General features: G+C 39.6%; 1 protein-coding gene across 2 annotated transcripts in view; it reads left to right on the top strand.

Moving 5' to 3' along the window:
* TOX (thymocyte selection associated high mobility group box) overlaps positions 1-14,468 on the top strand; it is a 298,273-nt gene that overhangs the window by 70,867 nt on the left and 212,938 nt on the right. The window lies entirely within an intron of this gene.

The following is a 14,468-nucleotide window of genomic DNA, read 5'->3' as shown; positions in this document are numbered from 1 at the left end:
TCTCAGAAGTCGTAGACTACTAGGTGCTCTCAAAACTGTCTTGGACCCCTCATATTTTATGATTGTTTTGTGTAATGTTGCTATTTTATGATCATTTTTCAATATTAAGACGGGATAGATGAACACACAAATTTGACATGCCTTCAGCATCTTAAGATTCTTAAGGAAAAGTGCCATGTTAGGATAATCCTCAAAGAAGAAAAAAAATTACAGAAAATTCTTAACAAAGAGCATGAAGAAATTTTTAGAGCCAAAGAGGGGAGAAAACAACTTTTTAAATAATTGTAAACACTGGCTTATGAGTGCAATAGAACACTCTTTTCATGCTCGGTTTACTTTTCCTTCCTTTACTTCTGGTAGTAGTAGTATCTTAACTGTTCAACACAAGGGTTATTTGTGATCACAAAATCACACTGCAGGAGAGTTCTGACAGGTGGGAAATGGCTGAATGAGGTCTCAGAAAGCCTGCACAGTCTAACATGGGCACCTCTTGATGTGTATCCCAGGGTATACGAGGGATTGCCAGATTTTATCTTAGAAGGATCATTTTTTTCCAGGCCTCTACGTGAAGCAGAGAAACACACACAGACTCAGAAAGGACACAGAAGGGCCTGTGTTTTTTAAGGGATAGAAAGATGACCCAGGCAAAAATAGAGCAATCAGTTTAACTTGGACCTTATCAGGACAAATAATATTAAACTTTTCCAGTCATGCACACATACACACATGTTGCACACACCAGATTTATGAAGAATAAATTATACCAATTTTAAAACCAGTAGTGAATAAAGCAGTTTCGTCCTATAAATACTGATAGCCAGCTTAGAAAAGAAAGGGTGGCTATAATGTGAATGTAACTTGTGTTTCATTGATCGATTGATAATATTTTCATTAATAATTTAGGAAAGAGCCTCACTACTACACAGAGATGAGCTGCTTATTCCAACAAATGTTATTCCAGCAAATACTCTCCAGCAATACCACCATGGTCCCCAAATTATTAAAATTTTAAATGATAGTTTTCTGTAAGAGGCAGGATGAGGTACAGTAGAGATAAGAAACTATCCCAGTACTGAGCAGGATAAGGGCCTGTGCACAGGGAGAGGCCTGACTCTCCAGGCTTCTCTGTCTACTCCTTGAAATGTGACCTCAGTCCACAACTGGCCTACAATATAGTTTCCAAGAGGGATCGGCTGTTTCTGGACTCCATCTCTTCAGATACTGCATTCCCTTTCTCACACCACACCCCTGTCATCTAATTGTCTTATTCATACTTAAAAATTCAACTCAAGGAACACCTCCTCTTGGAGGCTTCCCTAATACCCTTCTCCCACCTCCTAAGTCTGACTTGCATCTCTTTTTTTGAGTTTCTGGGACACTCTATACAGGACTGCTACGGGCACAATATCATGTGATGGTTAGGGCCAAAGACCAGAGCTAGTGCCTGGTGCAGAAGGCCCGTTTACCCCCTGCTCTCTGAGTGACCGAGGGGAGTTGTGTGCCGAGTTTTCAGCTCTCTGAGCCATTTCTTTCTTTGTAAAATGAGGATGACAGTAGCCTCATGGGGTTATTCTGATGCTGGAATGACTTCACATATATGCAGCAATTAGAACAGGCACACAGCAAACCCTGAAAGTGTGAGTTCTCATCAGCATCTTGACTTGCATCATTATTATTTCGTCATCATTACTGTTATTATGATTACTTGTCACTCACACTGTACTATATTGCTGATCTCAGAAAAGAGAGCACCTATCATGCCATTTTAGGCTTTGTACCCTCGGCATATAATATTTCTCATAAATGTTTTGTTGAGTAAGTGAATAAATGGTAGAAAAGAGAATGGCTACTTATCACCTCTGAGAGCCTGTATGTCAGCAATGGAACATATGACTTTTGTTTGTTTGCATGCACAAGCAAATGAAATATAGGAATGGAAATTAGACGTAATCTGGGAATTACTGTTTTACTGTAGTCACCATAACTGTTATTAAGTTACTAGCTCTGATCTTCAACTGTGCACACATTTATGTTGCTTAGCAATAAAGGAAATCTATCACTTTATTAAATTAAGTATATGTGTTCATATTTTTATGGAGAGTACTAACCTGTTAGTGTCTACAAGGACAGAACTAGAAGAAATGGGCAGAGAGAGCAACAAGTCGGGGCTGTTTAGTGAACGTTCAGATGTGCAGGCCAGAGGGCCACCCTCCACAGTGGGCACCTGGCCAGCGGCTCGCGAGGGAGGAGTATGTTTTTTACTGTCTGTCTTTTAGTACCATTTGACAGGCTTGACATACTTATTATTTTTTTCAATTAAAATCTAGTTAGGCAAATATTTAATTATTCAGTACTGGAGTAGGCTGTACAGAACAGTGTAGCGCTCTGTGAAATGCCATTTGTGATGAGCTTGGGTGATTGGCGGGTACAGTTGGTCGTGAGGGCACGCCACAGTTTTCCTCTGTGGAAATTCTGCCCCGTGTGCCTGCTCCCAGGTCCCCGCTCACCTGCCTCTCTTCCCTCTTTTCTTATACTTCCTGATTGTGAGACTGAGCTGGTTCTTAACTCTGTGAAGTGTCTACATTTGCACATCTGTAAAATGGGCATCATCATCGTTCCTAGCTCCTAGAATTGTGCAGATGAAATGAGTTCATCTTTGAAAGCCCCAAGCAAACAGCATTTGGCACAAAATGAGTGCTATATATGGATTTGTTGTTTTAACACTATCGCTCTTCTTTCTCTAACTTGCTATTTTCTTCTCCTCTAAAAATCCAAATGCAAAATGGGTGATGGTGAGCTGGTGGTGTAGTCGTGGGGTGCTGGGTAGCAATTCATGTCTAGGTGTGCCCAGGTGGAGGGTGCAGGGGCCTCTTCTTGTTGGTCCCCACCTTGGCACTCAGCAGCGGGCCTGTCTTCTTATGAGGGCATCCAACCAACCAACAGGACCAAGCCTTTCTGTTTCAGGTTTTAAGGGGATGGGAGGCTGTGTAAAGCATTGGTTTCATTTTTAATACCTTTTAAGCATTGCGTACTGCTCATCATGGGGGCTGGGGGCTTGGTGGGGAAGGGCACATACATTAGGCACCTGTTGAGCTGTGCGTGGACACATAACCTCCTCACCTGGCTCCCACGTCAGAGTCTGTGTCTTGGCAGAGTCTGTGTAGTAATTATAGTAGAGATTACTTTATAATAGGACTGGCATAGATTGCAATCTTATCTGGTAACAGTTAACTTATTAATGATCGTTTTGGCCTCTTGGCAGCGTTCTGTCTTTAAACTGTGAGAGAGATACAATCTCTCAAGCTGCAAGGGATAAGTAATTGGATGGGGGACTGTGAAGAAGTCCTGGGCATCATGGGAAGTGTTTTCAAGGATTTCCCTTCAGACTGGAACCGCAGTTTATGCAGAGGGCTGGAGGTCCCTTTGTAGATGGTACATATACAAATCAAAATCTTGACTACTTTGAGGTTTATTTGGGTACATTTTCTTTCTTGAGCTTCCCAAGGATTCCAAGGACTTGCAGCCTGAAAGGGCAGAGTAGCTAAGAAATTACTATAGAAATCTACATCGAGGGGGCCTGATTTGCTGAAATCATAGGAGCAACTCCACCCTGTTCTCCTTGCTACCAGAAGAAGCACTCTATAGAGTAGATATTTCAAGACGATCTGTTTTGAATACAGTTCTTGCATACATCCCAGTGTTGGCTCTGCCTTAAATAGTTTTCTTCCACTGACGTGGTGGACAAATTGGACTCTCCCTTTCTCTCTGTATATAATTATGACTTGCTCCAATTCTGTAACAACACCACTTTTCTCTACAGTAGATTCTCCTTCTAACTCGTAGCTCAGCAAACTAATGCATTAATTGATGGGGTAAATTCCAGCTGATCCCTCCGTTCTTGTAAAGGTGACTGGGAATAGATACTTCAGTTTTAAAATCGTTCTCTGGGCAGTGTCGTACTGTGAGTCTGTAGAGGGGTATAAAGAGTCACAACGTAAGATTTACTACTTGAGCCATTTTTAAGAGTATAGTTCAGTAGCATTAAGTACATTCGAATGCTTGTGTCACATCACCACCATTCATCTCCAGAACATTTTCATCATCCCAAACTGAAACTGTGTGCCAATTAAATAATAACTCCCTGTCCTCCCCTTCACCAGCCCCTTGTAACCACTGTGGATAGTTCATCTTTCAGCAAGCCTTTGCCTACTATGTGCTGGAAGTCAGATGTGATCTCTGCCCACAAGGATGTCATGGAAGGACAGTCTAGCAATTTGGGGGTCACTTTTAAAATCCTCTACAGACTCACAGTGGGACATGCCTAGGAGACTAGAGCAAGGAACCTAGCCAAGCCTTGGTGACCAGGAGAAGCTTCCAAGGAGAGACAATCCAAATTGAATCTTAATTTCTCTTAGCCTTGGTTTCTTTTATACAAAATTGGGAGACTACCTCATAGGGTTTTTGTGAGCTTTGAATGAAATGTCATCTAAGCACCTAGCACAGTGCTTGGCACTCACTGACCAGTCATAAGTATGAGCTTCCATTATTATTAAAGAAAGTGTGGAAATTAGCCAGAGGGATAGACCTTAGGAAGGGTGATGCAATCAGAGGTGGTGGTGTAAGTAAATTTTCAGAGGCATCTGACTGTGTGCTATGCTAGTGAAACTAAAAGGAAATAACCATTTCAAAAGTTGAAAGGAATATTCATAGAATCGCTAATAATAGTAAATGATTTAAATATTATTTTGATTAGTTGCTTTTACTATGCCACAACTCCTCTTGTAAAATTAAAGTGACCATAGGAGAACTCTAGATTTTTCCCTTAAACTGTTCCTTCCCTAGTGTTTCCATCTCAGACACCCAATTACTTAAGGCAACATCCTGCAAGTCATCTTTGATCCCACACTGCTCTCCTTCATTCTCTTATTTGCATTTCTTTCTCTGTCTGCATCTGTATCCGTTGCTGATATTCCCACTCTAGCCAAACCATGAACATAGTTCACCTGGATTGCTGCAGAAGCTTCCTAACTGGTGTCTGTGATTTTCTGCTTACTCGTCTACCATGCCTGTTTCACATGGAAGATAAGAGAGAAAGCATAGATCAGGTTATGCCACTGTTCTGCATACAGCCCTCCAGTTTCTTCCCATTGCACTTAGAGGGGAAAATCCAATTTCTTTTTGTGAACTCCCGGTTATGAATTTTCCAGCCCTTGTCCATCTGTCCAACCCAGTTTTGTGTTCTTCTCTAGTTTATTTATTTGTTTATTCATTTTTAATGTTCTTCACATCAGCCAAGCTTCTGCTGGACTCATGGTTGCCACTGACCTGCTCTCTCAGGCTGGCACAGTCTTCCTTGAAGCTGGCTTGTTGTCATTAAATTCTTAGCCTAAATGTCACCTCCTCAGAAAGGCCTTCCTTGACCACCCAATCCAGAATGTCCCCGCCATTCAATTTGTATTCTTAACACCTAGCTTTGCATTTTTCATAGATTTCTATGGTTGGAAATTATCCTGTTGATTTGTTTAACTTTGAATTGCCTGTCCCACCCCACTAGAATTTACACTCCTTGAGAGCAGGGATATGCTATCTTTTGCTCACTACTTTATACTACCACTCACTTTATACTACCACTTTTGCTCACTACCACTATACTTTATAGTGGTTAGAACGTGCCTGGAACACGGTGTGTGCTTAGTAGGTATTTGCCAAACAAGCACAGAATTTTATTAAAATCAATAAACAGTTGATTTGTGCCCTGACTATGTAAAACATGGCCCTGCAGTGGGCACTGCAATGAGAAATTTGTGGATTTCATCCTACAAGTTTTCAAACTCAAAGTAACAAACAAATTATTTCAATGTGCTGTTAATTTAGACTAACGAAATAACAGAACTTTCCTCTAGCTGTGAGTTTTATTTTCCATAAAGCCTCAACCAAATCTCCTTTCTCCAATTCAGTTAATCTCTTCATTGTCCTTTTTTACACACCATGGCCTCTCTTGCTCTTTCTGTCAGGTTTAACTGGAATGTGTTTCCCACCCTGGGCTGGCCTGTCCTTTGTACCTCCAATTATTTCTTCTTTGCATCTGGTAAATGCATCTAAGACACACAGTTGATACTTTTATTGGTTGACTGATACTTAATGTGAATGTGATATTTCACATCAAATATTTGGTTTTGTTTTTACAACGAATTTCTGACCTATTGATGCTTCTGATATAATGACGCGGCATGTGGAGTTGCTTTCTAAAGAAAATGAGGGGAGATTCTGATTCTTATTTAAAACACACACAGGTAATGCCTACTTTTTAGAAAAACTTAACAGAGGAAATCCTTGTGACCACAGTATAAACATTGTAAATAAGCAATCTGTTATCAATCATGTTTTATTACCATTGGAATATGTTGAGCGCTTTGATAATGACCTTGGGAGCCAATAGCCTCTGTAACCTAGATGTAACCAAGGAACTCTAGAACAGCTCAAAGCCTAAAACATTGACCTTCAACCTGCCTGGAAGCAGATGGAACACTGTGCACACCTGGCCGTGTGTAAATGTTAACCTGTTTACTCTGTGACGTCAGGAGAGCAGTAAAGTATGCTTATGTCTTTCCATTTCATAGAGCTTCATGGCTTTTGTTAAGAAAAGTTCTTCACCTATTAAACAAAAGGCTGTGCAATATTAGATTCACTAGAAATGTAAAACTTACTGCTGCTGCTCTAGCGACAACTGCACAGCACGCTTACAAGAAGTAACATTGACAAACATTACTTATTTCTGTGGTTGTCAACATTTAATTAAACAGGGCCCCTACATCTTAAGATGTCACTGTTTTGTATATGTGCAATAAAAGGTTCAAATTAAAATACTGTACAATTAGTTTGCATAGAAAAATGACTTTTGCAGACCTCTACAATAGACAGTTTAGAGAAATAAGCATCTTGTGTTTAAATTATGCTCCTTAGTATTTCAAACAGATGGCAATGGCTTTCCTCTTGATTATAACTTTGAGGCATGCTTTACTAAATGGAATCAGCGGGGTTCATTAAGGTCCCATTTGATGTATCAGTATTATAAAAATACCATGTTAATTATCCTCAAACGTTGCAAGTTACCTCCATTTTCCTGCAATCAGAAGATGAGAGAAACCCTGTGAAGCAAATTAGTCCTAATTGAAAGAGGACTGATTAATATTTAAATAAGGCATTGTGTGAGGGATTCTGCCATGAGAAAAATAGGCTGAACATCTGAATTAATTGCATAGCAGGTTAAATTAAATTTCATATAATGGGTTGGAAGATGAGTTGGCACGGAGCTTTAGCAGTGAGCACAATGGCTGAAATACCAGTCTTTTCTTTCACTCTTGGCTGAATTCCATCAAGGTCCTTGTAGCCATTACCTCTTTGTTGTCTCTCTTTCAATGCAAACAAAGGTACTAACAGAAAATTGCTACCACATTTTAAAAAATGTTAATCCTTTTTGGGAGACAGCACCTGTCTACACATTTTCTCCATTTCTCTTCCACCTTGGCTGTAAAATTGGGAAATATTAGTATCTTTTTCCTTGCCAGGTTTAATGAGGATTGATGTCATAAAATGCTAATGGCTGGAATATAGTTAGAATTGTGCTATTAGTGGGTTATCACTGTCTGACATTTTTACTGCACTGGAGCATGCATGTGGAGCCTGTTTAAAGTGATTGGGTTACTTAAGGGTCCCTGTTAGGGATATTTAATCCAACATAAATTACTTATGCACTTTGTTAGTGTTCAAAGGAAGAGTGTCACGTTGTACATGCTGGCAGTTTTCCAGTCAAGAGCTGTTAATTACTGTACAGTGAGTGAATACATTTTGCAGCAGTAGAAGTCGGGGGGCGGGGGGGTTCTGTATATTCCATCTAACTAAAAATGAGTAGATGAGCATGCACAGGAGAAGAAATAGACTTGAAGTCATTTTTGCCCTTAGGAATCATAGTGCCATTTGTTTTCATTTTGAAAATAAAAACAAATGACAGTATGAGTCCCTGCAGGGAAAAGTACTTTGGTTATAAAGCATTTCTGCCCCAAAACGAGCAGTTGTCTATCTTGCTGTTAACAACCAAACACATTTTCCAGAGTCGTAAATCAGAATTTTACATCTTTGTGAACCTCAGGGGTTGTGAAGATATTATTTGCTAATCAAGCCTAAAACTACAGCAGTGATAAAACAATTTTAAAAATTATGGTTAGCATAATTATCTTTTTAAAAAAAGTTTCTGGTAGATCAGAAACTATCTTTTTAATGTAACTTTGAAAGATCAAGTAGACTTTGTTTATATTAACAGCAGTTATGAAATCTGCATTGTTTAAAACCTAATTGTGAAAATGAAAAGTTCTTTCTAAAGATCTAATTGTTAGCATTGACTGCCATTGCAGCCAAAAAAAGGAGCCAACCTAATCTACATTCTGGGTTTGAACCTCCAGCATTACTTAGAAAAGTGTTCACAGGTGATATACATATCAGATGTCCTAAGTGCTATCCATTTGCTGAAATAACCAGATGCATATATCATGAATTTTTTTTGCAAATGATTCATTTTCTACATCTAAGAAGATACAAAAATATATAGATATTAAGCTTTTGTAAAATAATCCTTCATTCTGAATTATGGTGCTGAACAAAGAACATTTCATTTTTGTAGTTCTTATTATAGCCATCAGTTTTAAATTAAGAGTTGGAAATATGTGCCTAGCATATTTATAAACTTCCTTTTAAAAAGGAAAAACCCTCATTTTCTTACTGAAGAATTATAAGTTAGGTACAACTGGGTCAAACTTGCTTTTGTAATAACAGAAATAAAAATATTTTGATTAGCAATATTAAAAGGAATTTCTTATTAAGGCGATCCCACTGCTGTTTCACACAAATCATGGTAACAGACAAATCCACACAGTTAATTCTAATGCTTAGTATATCATCTGTTAATGAAGTCATGCTTCAAAAGGTTTCAAAGATGTTTCTGTTTTGAACAGAGTTGTAAGACCTGATGTTGGGGAGTTGATGCCTAATAATTCACCAGGGATAGCAGTGAAATATGAAGCCTCCCTAAATTTAACTGGCTAACAAGCACGTGAACAAAGAGCAGTAGGTCACAGTTATGCAAGACGGGATCTATTACCATGTTCAAATACATAGAAGTCTGTATCCATCTTTTGATGAGGATCGTATGTATATGGGTAACTCCTCGTAAGGCTAATGGGAGTTCACCAAAAATATCCTCCGTGCGCTTCTGAGCGATGGATGGGTCAGTCTCCTGAGTGTATCATGAGTGATGAGAGTGTTTCAGTGAAGTCCATAAAAAAATCAGGTTGAGCAAAGGTAATAATTCCTTCATAATTAGCTTAATGATGAGAGGGACCATGGAAAGAAAATAAATCTGTGCAACAAATCCAGAATGTTTTACAAAGGTGCTTAGACTCAAACCAGTGGGTGCTGTTGAGCAGAAAGGATGGTTTTAAAAAGAAACCATTTCTGTATTTTGAATCATCTTTAAGTTCATTGAAAAAATCAGAACAAACTTGTTCATGTTACAAAAAGACATGTAACAGAAACAAAGACAAGAAACTGCAAAAATGCCTGCAAATCACAAAGATTCCATTTTTTGATCTGAAGTGAAATTGAAGGATGACTTCATATTCTGTAATTCTAACATTTCTTAGATAAATAGATATATCTTCGTACTAGAGATTAGAGAGATAGACAGGTAATATATAGATAGATAGTTTTATATATTACGTGAAATTTTGACCTTCTCAGTCACCTAGTCTTTTAGTAACCAGTAATGTCGCAGAGCTTAGGACCAGACAATCAGGACACAGTTTTAACATTGAACCAAAAGCCAGAAGCATTTCCTTGTAGATTGCACCCAGTCTCTTTCTTTAACAGGTTGTAGCTTTCACTGGTGAGACCACAAATAAAAGAGGTGCAGAGGTGAAAGCAGGGAATTAGTCAGTAGAATTGCTGTGATCATGAAAGCCTTTAGCAGTTACCACTTCACCTTCCAAAACCCCACCCCATATTTCCCTCATGCCTCACTTCTGGCCTAATCACAAGGACGCTGTTTTTTGTTGATTTTGTTGTGTTTTTACAGCAACTCTACAGCAGTGTTAAATTGCTTCGTGTTCTCATGGAAATTTCGCATCCAAATATTTGGTGTTCTTGGAGCAAGAAGGGCAGAAAACGAGACATTTGTTAAATATTGGAACTTAAGTGAAACATATTTCTTTCTGGCAACTTAAAACTTCGAGAAGGGAAACAATAGGCTCACTCTGTCCAGTGCGCAGCACCTGGACGTCACTCAAGTGGCAAGTGCTCTTAATCGCATTTCTTGGTGTCCAAGGGTTATAGGCTTGTAAGACTGACAGTAAGAGTGGATTCCAGATCTTGTCATCTTTCTTATCCAAACCCAGATTGCTAGAGGAAAATAGCTTATTTATCAGATTGAAAGAAGACCTTTCAGACTGCATAGCGTGATCTTGTACAGAGAAGGCACCCCTCTCTTTTTTTTTTGGCGTTGAACAAGTGAGGTTCTCTCGTTCATGGCTTGCTAAATTTCATCCTTCTATTGCTTTTCTTACACTTGCCTCAGGCTTTCCTGTTGGTCCATGACTTTGCTGGCCACTAAAACCATGCCTTCTAAGATGCCAGCAGCACTCTGAAGTAAGCCATCACAATGACACAGAACTGTGGAATGTCCTAGGAAAAGGGTGGATCAAAAGTAGAAGCAGAGGGCTTCCCTGGTGGCGCAGTGGTTGAGAGTCCGCCTGCCGATGCAGGGGACGCGGGTTCCTGCCCCGGTCCGGGAAGATCCCACATGCCGCAGAGCGGCTGGGCCGGTGAGCCATGGCCGCTGGGCCTGCGCGTCCGGAGCCTGTACTCCACAATGGGAGAGGCCACAACAGTGAGAGGCCCGCGTACCGCAAAAAAAAAAAAACAAAAAAAACACTAGAAGCAGATATCGCACAATTTCAATATTGACTCAGTTGGGGTCATTTACTTCGTTGAATGAATGACTGAATGAATAAATAAAGTGACATAAATCTAAAACTCATCAATGGCCCTGAATGAGTGAAGAGCGTGTGTGTAACCTTTGTCTCATTTTTTTCACTCTTGAGACTTACACCTTGGTAGAGCTGTAGTCCCGAGTGTCTGTACCACTCATTGACACATCTATCACAATCAATTCAATTCCATTCAGTCAACATTTTTGAGCACCCATTCCATGTTCGGAACTCCACTAGTCCTAGAGGTGAAATTGGAGCAAGGCAAGGTCCCTGTCCTTGACGAGTCCTCTTACTTGGGGAGGTGGTTATGAGCACAAGATATTCTACACCACAGTAGGTGCAGTAATAATGATGAGTACGAAGTATAAGGGGAACGCAGATAGTCCTGCCAGAGGGAAAGAGAGCCGGCCGTTGCTGAGAAGGTGATGTCTGAGCTGGGCCTTGAGGAAGGAGTTACCAAGAAGATTGAGAGACATGGGGAAGAGGGCAGAAGGACAGCCATGTGCAAACGTGTGTATCGGATATTCTCTGCCAAGAGCCATTGAATTGGTGTGTTTAAAATGCAGCATTTATAGGGTTGGAATGGCTGTAGAGGAGACTAGAAAGGAGGCTGGGATTGTATCATGAAGGTCTGTGTGCCTAGCTAAGAGATGTAAACTTGGCTGCCTGATTTGTGTATGAGTGTTGCCTCCCCAGTTAGATAATGGTCAGCCTCTGGGGAGCAGGGATTGGGCCTCAATCTCATACTGCGTACACCATTCTGATTTATCCAGAATAAAGAAACTATGTTAAGTAAGCTTTTTAATAAATTCATAATTACATAGTTCATTTTAGAAATACTTACATTCAAAATGGTTAAAAAGCTTTTTAGAAGGTAGGTTCTTTCTGAGCTGTAAGTAAAAGAAAACTATCCAGACAGCTTGTCTCTGAATCACAAAGAGCACTTACTAAATGCCTCTCGTATGTCAGACACTGTGTTAACTTCTGGGGAATTACAAAGATTGAGATGTATGAGGCTTGCTCTCAAGAGGTTTGTAATCTAGTGGAAGAGACCTCAGGTCAGCAGGGAGAAAGACGTGCCGCCCAGCGACTCAGAGGGCTTTCCCCGGAAAGTCCCAGACAGATGTCCTTTCCTTTCCTTTCCCTCCCCTTCCCTTCCTTTCCCTTCCCTTCCCTTTCCTTTTTTTATTATTATTGCTTATTCTTCCTCTTACCTATAAGGATCTTAAATATACTTTTGACTAGAGCGAAAACTATAAACTCTTTTCTTTCATACACATAACTTGGAATTCTTCTCTCTGGTTTTCCCCATAACTTAACTGAAAGTAAAATGTTTGATGAGTTCGAACACGCTTCACTTGTTTTTTTTCAAGCCCAAGCTCTTGTGACCCACAGAGTGACTGTCATCACTTTGGGTTGGGACACTTCATTGGAAGGAGAACAACCCATTTATTTGGCCTAACAGCACTCCATGTTGGAGTAAATATTACTATTCCCATTTTATAGATGAAGAAAGCAATGTTCAGAGAAGCTAATAATTTAAAAATAATAATTTAGCAATAGTCTCTAAGCCCAGAAAATAAATCTTAGTGACCTAACATGGCGTTATGACAGTCAAAACTTCTCAACTATGGAAAAATAATAGGGCCTTTTATCTGGAATATAGTGGAAAGAGCTGTGGATGAGTTCTTTACTAAGTGGTGGTGGGACTTTGAGCAAATCCCTTAACCTTTCTGGGTAGCTTTCTCCAACTGTAAAATTAAAGGAGTGACTAGATGAAACACACAAGTATTTTTTATCTGTTACATGATTCTCAGATATTGAAAACCAGAGTCACAGAGTACCTTTAGGATGGTTTTTAATAAAAACATTCTGTTCAGGTAGTTTCACAGTTCATGAGAGTCTGAAGGACCCATGAACCACTGTTATTAAGATTATGGACTATCACAGTACCAGGCATAGGTAGGACATTAACTGTGTACTAAACCAGATTCATTAATTATTCTCAAATGGTGTGAAAGGCATTGAACACCCATGAACTAAGCTATGGGCTCAAAGGTTTTCTCAAAGGCCTTCTATTTCTCAGCAGGATGGGATCTCAAAGCAGATTTGCCAAACATCATTAATATGAACTTCAAAAATTGCATAGTGGAAGTCATACACCACTGAGATTTCATAATTCAGACATAACTGTCAGTTAAAGGAGTTTGAGTTCAGAGTAGTAACTGGTTTCCAGCCGTTTGGGAATGGTGTGTGTGCTTTTAATAGATGCTTTTCACCTTTCCCCTTAGAGTCGTCAAGGTCTCAGTTCCAAACCTCACAACTAGCTGGGCTTTGCTGGCATGCTCAAGGCAGTGACCCTCTAGACGAAGTGAACCAACAGGCCACTCTGTGCAGCATCCAGGTCTGCTAGCCTTTTACACCCAACCCTGATTGCTCACCTGTTTATCTCTACTTTGTGAATCATCTGTCATGCTAATGATCAGTTTCCACCTGGAAGTCCTAGCTGATACCTTCACCCCACCATGAGTCTACCAGTTGCTGTATTTCAAGAAGCAGAAATAGTTGAAGAAAAAGCAGATCAGTCACCATGCACACTAAAAGGTAATCTTACACAGTTTGGAAACAGGTAGAATTGTGCATGTGCGGAGGCAGTGTGATGTATAGGAAAAAGCGAGGACTAAGGAGCTGGAGGCACGTGGATATGAATCCTGTCTGTTACTGGCTGTGGGAAATTAGGGAAGATATGTGATTTCTCTCATTTTTCATCTGTAAATGGAGTTCAGAAAGCCAACCTCATACGGTTGTTTTGTGGATTAAATGACTGTATGTAGAGCCCTAGCGTGGGACCTGGTGTAGTTTTCGGTTGGATTTTCTACACTGATCCTCCTCCTTCATTAGGGAGACAGTTGTGGGTGACCAAAATTAAAATGGTTAAGTTTAAGAACTGGGAACATGCCAATGAAATTCATAAAATTTACTAAACCTAAGTTTAACTCTGTTTCACTTTATGATTACAGTTTCTAAGTCATAGTTGAGACATTCAGTCTAATTTAGAAAATCTAAATTGATGTAATGATGACTCATAAACACCTCTACATTTTGTCTGGGCTGCAACTTAAATTTCCTAATTAAAAATGGTGAAACTTCAGAGGGTGGATAACTGATAAATAGCTTCTGTAACGATTGATCCCTTCTCATGAAATGTGAATTACTTTGAACAGAAAATAACATGTTACTACAGACTTTTAAAATCCCTTACATAGAGACTGACTAGGTGATGATTTCGGTGATTTTTCTCCTTTCTCTTCTATTATGGATCCACAGGGAATATTATATCATTTATTGCCTAATAAAATTTAATGGAAAGTTTTAGGAAAAATTAAGAAAAAGATAGTATTAACCAGATATGATGGTTGGAATTTCAAT

Source organism: Orcinus orca, chromosome 17, assembly GCF_937001465.1.
Source record: "Orcinus orca chromosome 17, mOrcOrc1.1, whole genome shotgun sequence".
NCBI classification, from domain to species: Eukaryota; Metazoa; Chordata; class Mammalia; order Artiodactyla; family Delphinidae; genus Orcinus; species Orcinus orca.
This window is presented reverse-complemented; position numbering and strand designations above follow the sequence as displayed.